The sequence below is a fragment of the Sciurus carolinensis genome, chromosome 3, assembly GCF_902686445.1.
Source record: "Sciurus carolinensis chromosome 3, mSciCar1.2, whole genome shotgun sequence".
Taxonomy (NCBI): Eukaryota; Metazoa; Chordata; class Mammalia; order Rodentia; family Sciuridae; genus Sciurus; species Sciurus carolinensis.
The window spans coordinates 58,921,446-58,933,719 of NC_062215.1; the positions used below are offsets into that span (position 1 = coordinate 58,921,446).

General features: G+C 38.8%; 1 pseudogene; it reads right to left on the reverse strand.

The window, feature by feature from the left end:
- Window positions 1–6,863: 6,863 nt before the first annotated feature.
- On the reverse strand, window positions 6,864–7,788 carry LOC124981163 (olfactory receptor 1468-like; annotated as a pseudogene).
- Window positions 7,789–12,274: the final 4,486 nt, after the last annotated feature.

Here is a 12,274-nt window from a genome sequence, read left to right on the forward strand (position 1 = left end):
ACCAGAGTTAAACAGACAAGGAAGACTTTATTCAAAACTACTGAGATAGAGGTGAAAGATTGAACCCAAACTTGAACAGGACAGGGACAAGTGAGGATTTATAACCAATGTTCAGGGTAATTTTCTAAGGTGGAAAATTATCAAGAGGAACTTGGTTAGATATCAGGAGTGAAGGACAGGCATCTGGTTTGGATACCTAGGCTAGGGAATTCTCAAACTGGTTTAGCAGAAGTGTTAGCTAAAACTGGGCTTAAGGGAAGACAGAGCCAAAACTAGGAGTCAGAGGGGCCTGAGTAAATTTCAGTCAACAAGGGAGTTCCACAGCAAAAGACTGATCTTACTGAACCAGCTTACCCCAAGGGATTGGTGGGAACAATTCTGAATTGAATGTGATGTTTAAAACAAACAAGACTTTATCCATCATCTATTGAAAGGCATATAGGTTCATTCTGCAGTTTAGCAATTGTGAACTGAACTGCTATAAACATGGATATGGCTGCATCACTGTAATATGCTGATGTTAAGTCCTTTGGGTATAGACTGAGGAGTGGTATAGCTGGTATATATACACAATGGAATATTACTCAGTCTTAAATTAAGATGAAATTATGACTGTGCAGATATTGATGGAGTTGCAGAATACCATGCTAAGGGAAATAAGACAATCCCAGAAAACCAAAGACCAAATGCTTTCTATGATATGTGGATGCTGATTCATAATGTGGTCGGGGGGCAAGGTAAGAATGGAGGAAATTTAGATTGGACAGAGGGAAGTGAGGGGAGAGGACAGAGTGTGGTGAATGAAAAGATGGTGGAATTAGATGGACATTTTTACCTTATGTACACATAAGATTACATGAATGATGTGACTCTGTATTGTGTTTAACCAGAGAAATGAAAAGTTGTGTTCCATTTGTGTACAATGAGTTGAAAGGCATTCTGCTATCATGTATAACTAATTGGAACAGATCAAAATTAAAAACAAAAAGCAAACAAGACTGAGCCTGAATGAAATGGGATAGTTTTAATGACTGATAAGGCAACATTATAGAATTAGACTGTGATGTCATTATTGGACCCAAAAGAAAGGCAGATAAGTGCACCTCTGGTCTGTAGAATTATTGGACAGTAGGTACTCAAAAATTAAGACTCTGGGAAACCTGAACCCAGCCTGACCATATTCCTCAGCAAAGAGGAACTTCCCCTGTGTAGTTGGCATGATAATTGCCCCTCCACCCCACACACACCCACACACACAAGATGTCCAATGACTACTGCAAGCTGTTGGATCCTGAGATCAGTGAACAGATTCCTAGCATCCTAAAACTGAGCCCTCGACTTGGAGAAGTGCCCACCTGATGAGAGAAAAACATCTGAACACAGATACCTGGACTAGCAGGTGAGCTATCAGAGCACTAGCAGGGTCTGAAGGTGTGGAGGGACAGTCATTGGCCCAGATTAATAGCCTCCATGCCCCTACAGAACTTTCCCAGACAAACCGGAAGTGTTCAAGCCCCACAAGCCTCCAGCCATAAGTGACATCTCAGTTTGTGGAAAGAAAGGCTGAATCCAGGAAGCAACCAAACCCACGAGGTACAGGTAAACACGGGTGTTTTTTGAAAGATGCAGCTTCACTTGCCACCATGGAAACAAAACAGAAGGAATCTAAAATGCTGAGAAATAGGAAGACTTAACCACAGGCTCAGAGGAGGTGCTGTTTAACATGGACGGCCCCAGCCTGAAGACATGTGGAGACATGCAGCCTGCAGACATGTGCTGCAGGACAGGGATTGCCAACTGCTCAGGGAAACCAAAGAAATCTGGGATGCAGTTTACCTGGAGCATTTCTGGGCATTCAGAATACCCAACAGTCTGGAACTTACCCTCATGTTGACATTAGCCTACTAGATTTGGGTCTCAAACTGAACTGGTTCTGCGCTCTTACATTTAATGGAAATAATAACATGTCTTATTGGGTTGTTTGTATGACTGAATGAGAATAGTCAGTTCTGTTATGACAATTGTTTTAAGAAGGGATTTCCCCGAATGTGATAGTGCACACCTGTAATCCCAACTATTCAGGAGACTGAGGCAGAAGGATCTCAAGATCAAGGCCAGCCTAGTAAACTTAGTGAGACCTTACCTCAAAATAAAAGTGGTTTGGGATGTGGTTCAGTAGTAAAGTACCTTGGAGTTTAACATCTAGTACCATACAAACAAACAATAAATAATTAAATGAATTAATAAATAAACAAATAGGAATTGATTCCAAGACAATCGATATAATAGGGAATGTCTTGAGTATAATGCAAATTTTACTTTTGATTTCACAATTCATTCATGAGAAATGTGTGAAAGTAGAAAACTGAACTCAGCTAAACTGAGCTGCAAAGGCATACGCACAAAACATACATGAACCTCAAACATCTATCACCAACCTCTACATACCATGTGGGCTACAGTCACACCCATCCATGTCTGGTATTATCATCATTCATCCAATTACAAGAAAACATCTCCTTTATGTATTCATAATAATTCATAAGTAGCAACCCTTCTAACACCCACTTCGACAAACTTCAGGAATTTTTCAAGTTCAAATGCCTTTTGAATTGTAATATTTATGTATTTCTTAATCATCAACATGTATATAATTATTATCATTTTTATTAAGTATGGCATAAACATGACTTTTTATGTTTATGTGTCACTGATAAAGTTTTTGAGTGTTATGCACCTACCCCCATTTTTCCCATAAGCCCTGTGGTTGCATGATTTCACACAGTGTTTGTTTGTAGGAACTGGTATGTCATAACAAAACTGACTACATAAGTAAAACAATTACTACATGATCAACTTGCAATAAATATCATCTGCTACTATTATTATCATTATTATTGAACTTCTGATGATGAAATGATACTAGCCATTTTTTAAAGCTCTTCCCCAATTATAAATTCATTTTTATTCTCATACTTTGTATGTGGGTTAGATTCCTGATAACACATAAAAGAAAATGCAATTTATGGGAAGTAATTTGCCCAGGATCACAAAACCAGCCCCTGTCAGATATCCAAAGATTTGTTCCTTGTCTTCAAACTTCTGCAGAAAAAAACACATTCACAGGTATTATTCTAAATCTAGACCCAAACAATGTAAAGCAAAGTATATAAAAGAGTGTGGCCATTGGGGAGTCAAAAGAAGGATAGGAACAGAAGGTTTTTGATTATGAATCATTAAAGAAGTGAATCAGTAGACTGGGGATATAGTTCAGTTGGTAGAGTGCTAGCCTTGCAAACACAAGACCCTGGGTTCAATCCCCAGCACCAAAAAAAAAAAAAAAAAAAAAAAAAAAAATCAGTAATTTAAGGGTGGGAAAAAGGAAGAAATTTGCAGAATGGAAACAAATCAGTGAATATCATGGGCCTAACTCATGCCTATAGATGCAGACAAACAATGGGAAAGAGTAAAATACTCCAGAGGTAGACAATAAGGAGTGGTGAAGACTGTTGTACTCAGGTTTTCCACCCAAAAAGACAGACTCCAGTGAGCTCTGATGAATTCATGCCTGAGAAGTGGATTCAGCATCTGATTTTTTTAAGAGAAACAGAAAGTTGAGTTTTTTATGTGAAATTTCTGCGTGTATTTTTGAAAGCTATGGTTTGTTTTAAAACATTGATGATTCATTTTTTAAAAATTTAAATACTTTTTAAGTCAAAGTTAACACATCTATAGGCCAGTTAATATGCAACCTCCAGTGAACTGAAAGGTGTTACCCAGGCCTGGGGCTACACTCAAAGTTTGAACAGTGATGGACATAAAATATGTTATTTATTGTCAATTTCTGCAAAGACACATTTAAGTAACATAATATACATTTATCAGCATTTTAGAATTTGTTTTATACATTAAATATACACTATGCTATCATAGCAATAAATTAAATTTACACTATTTACATTACACAGGCAGTCAGGGTCTACAAATCACCTCCTAAGAGGAAAGAAAGAAAAGTCATCTCCAATTCCAAGCTACACTTCTTAGGTTCTATCATACAATAATCTCTTCACATGAAGATGTCAGCACTCCCTGAGCTGGAGCATCAAAGGAGACTTGGAACAAGTGTTAAAGAGCCGAAATGTGGGTTTCACCTTTCCAAACAGAAATATCACAAAATCAAAGAAAATTGCAATTAAATTCCAGTCTTCATCCAAACATCCTCTCTCCATGGCTGATAAGGCGCAGGACAGAGCCCTGTCCCAACAGCCTTTCAGTAGGCAGGACACCTACTCCATTGCCTGTGTCCTCCCAAAGGGGCACATGGCCCAGCTGATAGGAGAGGGATGGGAGGTAGGGATGGGGAAGAGGTTGGTGGTAAAACAGATACTGGAACTAGGTAGAAACCTCCCCTCACAGGCCTCCAACTGGGTGCAGGGGCAGCCTTGGCAAACTTCATTGTCCTGTTCTTGCCTTTCATAAGGAGTATTTAGAGTTGGGGGAGGAGACACAACATTCTGAGCATGGCTGACTGGCCTGGTTACTTCCATCCCCTGGAGCTGTAAGCTCTACTTGAATCCCCTCACCACTCCCCACCACAGAGCTGTGTCTATAGACTAAGAAATAAATGAATAAGGTAATGTTTGAGTTGGCATCTTCAAGGGTCAATATAAGGAAAGTGAAACAGGATGCATCCTGCTCCATTTCTTGAAACAAGTTTTCATAACCACTTTTTTTTTTAAGAATCAGAGAGAAATGAGAGAGAGTTCTCTTACCACTTTCTGTCTTCATTTGCAGCAAGAAAGCTGAGGGTGGCGAGCTGCATCTCTGCCCTGGCCTCTGCCACATTACAAGACTGGAGTTGCAGGACAGAGGTCACTGAGGAGCAGTTCCTTGGAATCCCTTTCCCTCTCCATTTTCTTTGCTCAAGCTTCATCTCAAATCTCAGGGTCCTCACTGATCAATCCAAGAGAAGAGCCCTCCCAACAGCAACTAGCAGAGACCAAGGCCTCACCTGCTGACTTGACTGCAGGCACCTACCAGAGTGGCAAGGCCCAGGCACCTGACTTTCCCCAATTCTGGGCCCCAGGAAGTCCAACCAATTTCTCTATCAGTCACACCTAGTTCAGAGGACAGAACCCTGGACTGTGAGTTCTAGTCTCAGCTTTGCCACTAGATAGCTGTGGGTTCACTGGGGTAAGGTTTCACATTTGGGTCATTATATGGTTGAATGAAATGCTACAAAGGACAGAGACTTGATCATTAAGACTATGCTCCAAAAACTGAACCATATAATCTTTTCTAAGAAACACCATTTGACATTCATTAGCATAGACAGAACTCTGCCTAAGACCTTCTATCTCATGTTTTTCCGCAGCTGTTTTCAAGCATCAGTGGAGCTAGAGACATCTGAGTGCCCAACAGCACCTGCAAAGTATAGTTTCTTCTGTGAGTCGAGTGGTCCCCAGAGCCAGAGATGTAACTGGGAGACTTTATGACATTTGTCATAAATGAATAGATCTGGAGATTATCATGCTAAGTGAAATAAGCCAATCCCCAAGAACTGTAACTCAAAAATTCTCTCTGATATGTGGATGCTAATGCAATAAAAGGGGAGAAGAATAGCAGTTTAGTGACTTAGAAAAAGCGGAATGAAGGGAAGCGAGTTGGAATTGAAATAGGAAAGACAGTGGAATGAATTGGAAAAAACTTTCCTATTTTCATATATGAATACACAACCAGTGAAACTCCACATCATGTACAACCACAGAGTGGGATCCTGATTAGAATAAGATATACTCCATGTATGTGTAATATGTCAAAATACACACTAATGTCATGCATATGTAAAAAGAACAAATTAAAAAATAAAAAAATATAGCACTAAAATCTTTTTTAAAAGGGATGGCTGAGAGTTTTGGAGAAAGATCTGGTCTTCAGATAAAGTTGTAAGGTCAGTAGACTATATGAAAAGAATGGATTTGAATATCATTGCTTAGAGGGGACAACTAAGAAAATGAATGAGTCAAGACCAGAAACAGTCCATGTCATGGTGGTATTAAATTTTTAGAAAAGAATGGTTTCTCCCCTTCATTTGGAAGTGGTAGAAAATGAAAAGAATCTTCACTCTGATCTAGCACAGCCTTAAAAACTGACCCACTGGGTGGCATGAAAAGTTGGTGAACTTCATAGATTTTAGTCTGCAAATAAGCCATAATATCTTCTCTACTTTCTTCAAATTGTCATGGAGATAAAATAAAACATAGAAAGAATTTCTGAAAAGTCAAAATACCAAACAAAAGAGAGACGACCTTAAAACCTGAAAATTTCATACTATTGCACAGAGGATTAGAAAATTTTATTGACAGGACAGGGAATACAAGACAATGAAAACAAATAAGTTGTGTAGGAAGTTAGGAGACAGAATGGTGGCAGCATTTGTATGGAAATATTATGTAGGCAACATTAAATATTTGTAGGGAGATTGAGATATTGGGAAGTTTTTGAGCATCAATCTAAGATTATGAAGCACTATTTTAAAATGATATCATAGTCAAAACAGACTTGAGATAAAAGTGAAAGACCTAGGAATAACTTAAGAATGTAAGAACTGGAGAGCACATAAAATGAAACTTTCACATAGAATTTTACAGCATCACCTGGGAAAGACAAAGAGGAAGGAAAAGCCAGGAACCCAAGACCATTTTCCCCAGTTCACTACTTAGCTAAATTTTCTTTCTTTTGCCTATTGAACAATTATGTAGTATGCTACTTCGTCCAAAGTTCCCATGGTGAGAGAAAATTCTGCGAAAATATTCCAATATTCAAAACAATAATATTAATGCAAAAATTATGTTAAAACTCCTTCACACATAGAAGGTAGTTTTCTTCTTATAAAGGACTCTTCCTGTGGCTCCCTTCATATCTCTCTTCCTTAGGTTGTACATAAAGGGGTTCAGCAGGAGAGTCACAACTATGTACTTCAGAGCTATGACAGTATCTTTCACAGTTGAATTATTAGCTGATGGACATAAGTAGAGACCAATGACTGTCCCATAGAACAGCAACCCCACAAAAAGGTGGGAAACACAGGTGGAGAAGGCCTTGCAGATACTTTGAGCAGAAGGGACCTCAAGAATGGAGGACATGATCCTTGCATAGGACACAAGAATGAGTAGGAATGGGATGAAAATAACTCTTCCTATAATAAACAGCATCAAGTCATTAAAATGAGTGTTGGTGCAGGCCAGCTTCAGCAGGGTGGATATTTCACAGGAAAGGTGTGGGATCACATTGTCTGCAGAGAAAGACAATCTGAATGAGCAGGGTGTGCAAGAAGGAATAGAACATGGTCAGCACCCAGAACAGCACCATCAGGGAGAGACAGAACTTGGGCTCATGAGGGTGGTACAGGGGGAAGCAAATGGCCACATAGCAGTCATAGGCCATAACCATGAGTAGAAAACTCACAAGGTCTCCAAAAAGCAAAAAGAAGTAAATTTCTGTCATGCAGCCTGCTTAGGGGAAGGATGGAATTTGGCTCTGCGTGTTCTGTAGCAATTTGAGCATTGTGACAAAGGAAAAGCAGAGATAAGAGAAGGACAAGTTGCTGAGAAACAAATACTTGGGTGTGTGGAGATGGGAGTCCAGGTGAAAAAGGATGAGGAAGAGGAGGTTCCCCAGGATGGTGGTAATATATATGGGCAGTAACAGGGCATAGAACAGGTTGTGGTGCTCTTGCTGGATTGGAAGGTCCAGGAGGAGGAACTCTGTGATGAGAGTTTGGATTTTTTCCCATTATTACCAGTCTCAAATAAAATATAAATAATCAGACCCTTTAAAATCCATGTGTAAATTATCCTTTTTCTCTCATACACAGTTTTTACCTGTTCTACAATAGTTGATCTTACCATCACCACAGTAAGTATAATCTTACAAGTGTCTTTACTCTCTATAATCATTTATTACTTTATTACTTTTTCTCATCTTTTATAAACATGTTTCTGCAGTCCATTCTTTCCCAAATACTTATCTCTTTGCTTCTATCACAAAAGGAGTGTTGGATTTTTTCTTACTTGCCCAACTGGTCATCCTAAGGAATTCTAATTGGCTTCTGTTTTATAATATCTTATAGGGTGATGTTCCTCAAATATTTTTGTAAACCCTATCCTCTTATTTTAAATCTCACCTATGTCAAAATCTTAGATAACTGTTTAAACTCAGGCAGAGATGCCTCTCTCACCCACAGAACTCTGTGTGCCATTGCTTGATGGACATCATCCCTTGAGTGTATCACAGGTATCTTAAGCTCAACAGGTCCCTAATGAAACTCAGCATGTTGTATTCATCCATACTATCCTCCTCCTCTTCTACTTTCTCACGTTTCAGTAAAGGAATGCAAAATCCAATCAAAAATCTCTGAACATTTTTTCTTTCATTCTTCTCTGTCACCATCAACTCCAATTGTATCTATCACATCCCATATATTCTACATTTTATTCTTCTGGTACTTCACCCAGTCCTTTTCACAAAACACATTCTTAGATCTTCTTGTTGAATCTTATCTCATGTGACTATTTAAGTAGTCCAGGTGGGACTCAAGTCATGTTCCTGTTTCTAATACCTTAAATACGGTTCTCCTTCAATGTGCTTCATTCTGAGGTGGATATCATATCATCTCTCCTGATTCATGCTTCGATATTATCATTGCTTCTAAGATAAAAATAAAGTTCCTTTGAAGGGTACAAATGGTGCTTTATTATCTGAGCTGTGTCTCCCTCCACTGTCCTGTATGGTGACTGATTACAGCCACTGACCACAACTAACTATACTTTAGGAAAAGGTGGGAATGGAGAGCTGAGAGATGAATGATCATTCATTGTGCATTTAGGGAATGGACAGGAATCCTGAGCTGGTGGAGCCTACATTGGGGACTTGAAGAAAAATGGTAGAACAGTCCATAAAAATAAATCAAGTATTAGACTGTGAATGATTTAAAATATCTTAGGAGTACAACAGTTTACACAAGTGGCAATATATTGCAGGTTTTTGCATTGCTGTGCGATAAGTAAACTTTACACAATGAAGCTTTTTTGGTAAGGTTCAAGTAAACCTTCAAGTGAGCATTATATTAGGTACATAATGTTCCATAACAAAGCCTATGTCATTCACCTCACTTCATCTCACCATGCAGGCATTTTATTATGATACGGTGTGACAGGAGGAAGAAAAATGGATAGAGTACAGTAAGATTTTAGGAAGAGAGGCATAGAGAGAGATGACTAAGATAACTTTTGTTACAGTATATTGTTTTAATTGTTCTGTTTTATGATTATATATTGTTGTTAATCTTTTCTTGTGCCCAAATGACTACTGTTTTAATTTTAAATGTCCACCAAGGACCCATATGTAAAGGCCTAGATTCAGGATTGAAGTATTAGGAGTTGCTATCATTAAGTGGCAGAGCCTTGTGGAATGTCCTCAGGTCTTTGTGGATGATTTTGGAAAGGACGATTCTAGTAAGAGAAGTGATCCTTCCTCTGTATGTGTTCTGCCATCCCTATCCCCCACCATGAGGTGATAATGCAAGGTTGGCATTGCCAAGGCTATGCTAGACATTTGACATTTGAGCCCCTCAAACTGTGAGTTAAATGAACCTGTTAATAAGTTGACTGTGCCAGATATTTCTTTGTCCTGGTGGATAGCTAGTACAATCATCTCTTTAATACATGGTGCTGGAAAAATTGTACTTCAATATTCAAAAAGTTTGAACTTTAATCCGCACCTCCATTCTAACAGTTCATAGAAAATGGATCATAGATTTTAATGTCTGTATGAGTTCTGAGGAGATTACCCATGACATCCTACCCTGTGGAACCAGAGATGTCCGAAAGCAAAAGCCAAGATGCAGAAGGAGCATATGTGCAGTGCTTTCAAGTTATAGCCACTAATGTCAGTTGAGATCACTGCAACATTGATTGAACTAAGAGGCTAAGGAAACAGAATGGTGCACTGGAAGTGTGTAGTTCTTAAGGAACATGCCTTCTGCCAAGGGAAATAACAGTTATTTAGTTTGCCATTTGGCCATTTTCTGATTCATATGCCAGCTAATGTGCTCCTGAGCATGTGGTAGTTTATATTGGTCACCAAGGGGAAACTTGGTTACTCTCCACAACTGAGATAGAAAAGGTGTCATCTGAAACCTTGAGGAATTTTTACAGTGCCACTTTATAATTCAAAGACCATTGACAAACATTAATGAAACTATAAAACCCAATTAAGGTGACACCAATAAGGATGCAGGTCCCTAGGAAGAAAATTCACAACATGTCACTATATGAAGATCCTCCAACTGATGATAGTCAAAGAAGAATGGTTGGTAAGAAAATGATTTATATATGCCAAACCTGGTTTCACTATCAAATGCAGGGCCAGAATAATCTTGGCATTAGGAAGCACAAATGTCAATTTTCAAATCTAGGAGGAGGAAGGATTGAACATGGTTGGGAAGTTCATTTTTTCTTATTCCTGTAATTTCTTTATATTTGCATGTGTTTTAATCACAGAAGTCTGATTCTTGTTAAATGCATTCCTTCCTCTCCTAGAGACTGTGGCAGCAAGGTGGGGTATACTGACAGATTCTGCCTCCTTGCAGTGTTTCTGAAACATGAGTTTCAGGGTGGTAGTGTACTGAAAGACCACTGATGGCTGCCTGTTTTTCACAGGATAAACCATAAACTCTTAAACTCCTAAGATACGTTGGGACATTCACACTGTTTTCCCAGATGATCTTCATGGTTTCTGCAGGCATTCACCTTCACCTCCTGAAATGTAGGCTCCTGCCACAAAGGTTTCCTGCCCCTTCCCTACACAGGCAATGAGAAAGCATCCATCCTGATCTGCTCAGCATCTTCAATTTCAACCAAAGGATGGTCAGGTGTGAAAAGAGGCTGTCATCAGTCACCACTATAGGACTCTGGGAGAATTTGTCTCTGAGAGATTCCAGCTAATTTCTTTGTCTTTAAATAGTTCCTCCAGCATTGGCATTTTCTGGGATGCAGAGCTCCTCCGGCTCATTTGTGCAAAAGGCTAAGAATGAGGAGGGATGGTGCAGTTAGGTGAAGATTCCAGAGGTCATTACTTCCTGTGCCTTTAATGAATAAATGGGAGAAGGATGTTGGGTCAGGGCCCTGGGGTCTCCCTCAACCACCCTGGAAGAGTGGTCAGGAGGATGAATGTGTTCTTTGTCTTTCCAACCTAATTGTCTTGAATTCCCAAGTTGTATGATGTTCTGCAGAATGATTTCTGGTTTGTTAAATTTCCTCTTTTCCATCTTTCTGCCTCCCAAGGCTTTCCACATGGCTTAAATATTTTGATTAATATTAACCATTATAATATTTTAATGAAACAGTGTATATTACCATAACTTATTGTTTTATATAATATCAATGATTCTATCAGTTCAAAATAATAATACGTCTTTGATGTTGGTTTGAGTATTTTAATTTTATTCTTTTTCTCTTCTTCTTCCTCCTCCTCCTCCTCCTCCTTTTATCCAGTGCCTTCAGAGATTTTTAAATCATTGCATAAACCTCTCTTAAAAATTATAATTCAGTTTATCCAAAGGTGGTCATTTATATGTATTTTGATGGCAATATATGTACTTGCTATTTACATGCAGTGTATTGACCACAGTACTGCCATCACCTGGACATTCATTTAAAATGTAGAAGTTGAGCTCCAGAACCAGAATGAGTGTTTTAACAGAATCCCCAGGTAATTTTTGTGAATATTAAATTTTATAATCACCATTGGTGATTTTCTCACCAACCATTCTTATGTGCACTCCACAGTGAGAATTATGGATTTTACCACAGAAGATAGGAGTTCATTGTGTCAGCAGTGACAATAACAGGTGATGTTTCCAGTTTTTGATCCATGCATATACTCCTGACACAAAAGATAATTCTACTCACTCAGAAGTGACACAGGATTCTGAGAAACTGGGTGCACAATTTCCCTACAATAGACATGACTTGAAAGACTGCTTCAATAATCCCAGTGAGATGAGATGCCATTGTGGATGAGGAACATGATCTTGTAATAAGGAGTGGATAAAGTAGCAGGAGCATAATATGTAGAATGTACATGACATGGTACACCAGAGTTAATGGTAAGAGGAAAGAATGAATGAAACAATTCACAGACTTTTGATCTAATGCTGAATTCATGTTTTGAAATATGTGTGAGTAGATGAGGAAGAGTGACACAGAGGCCA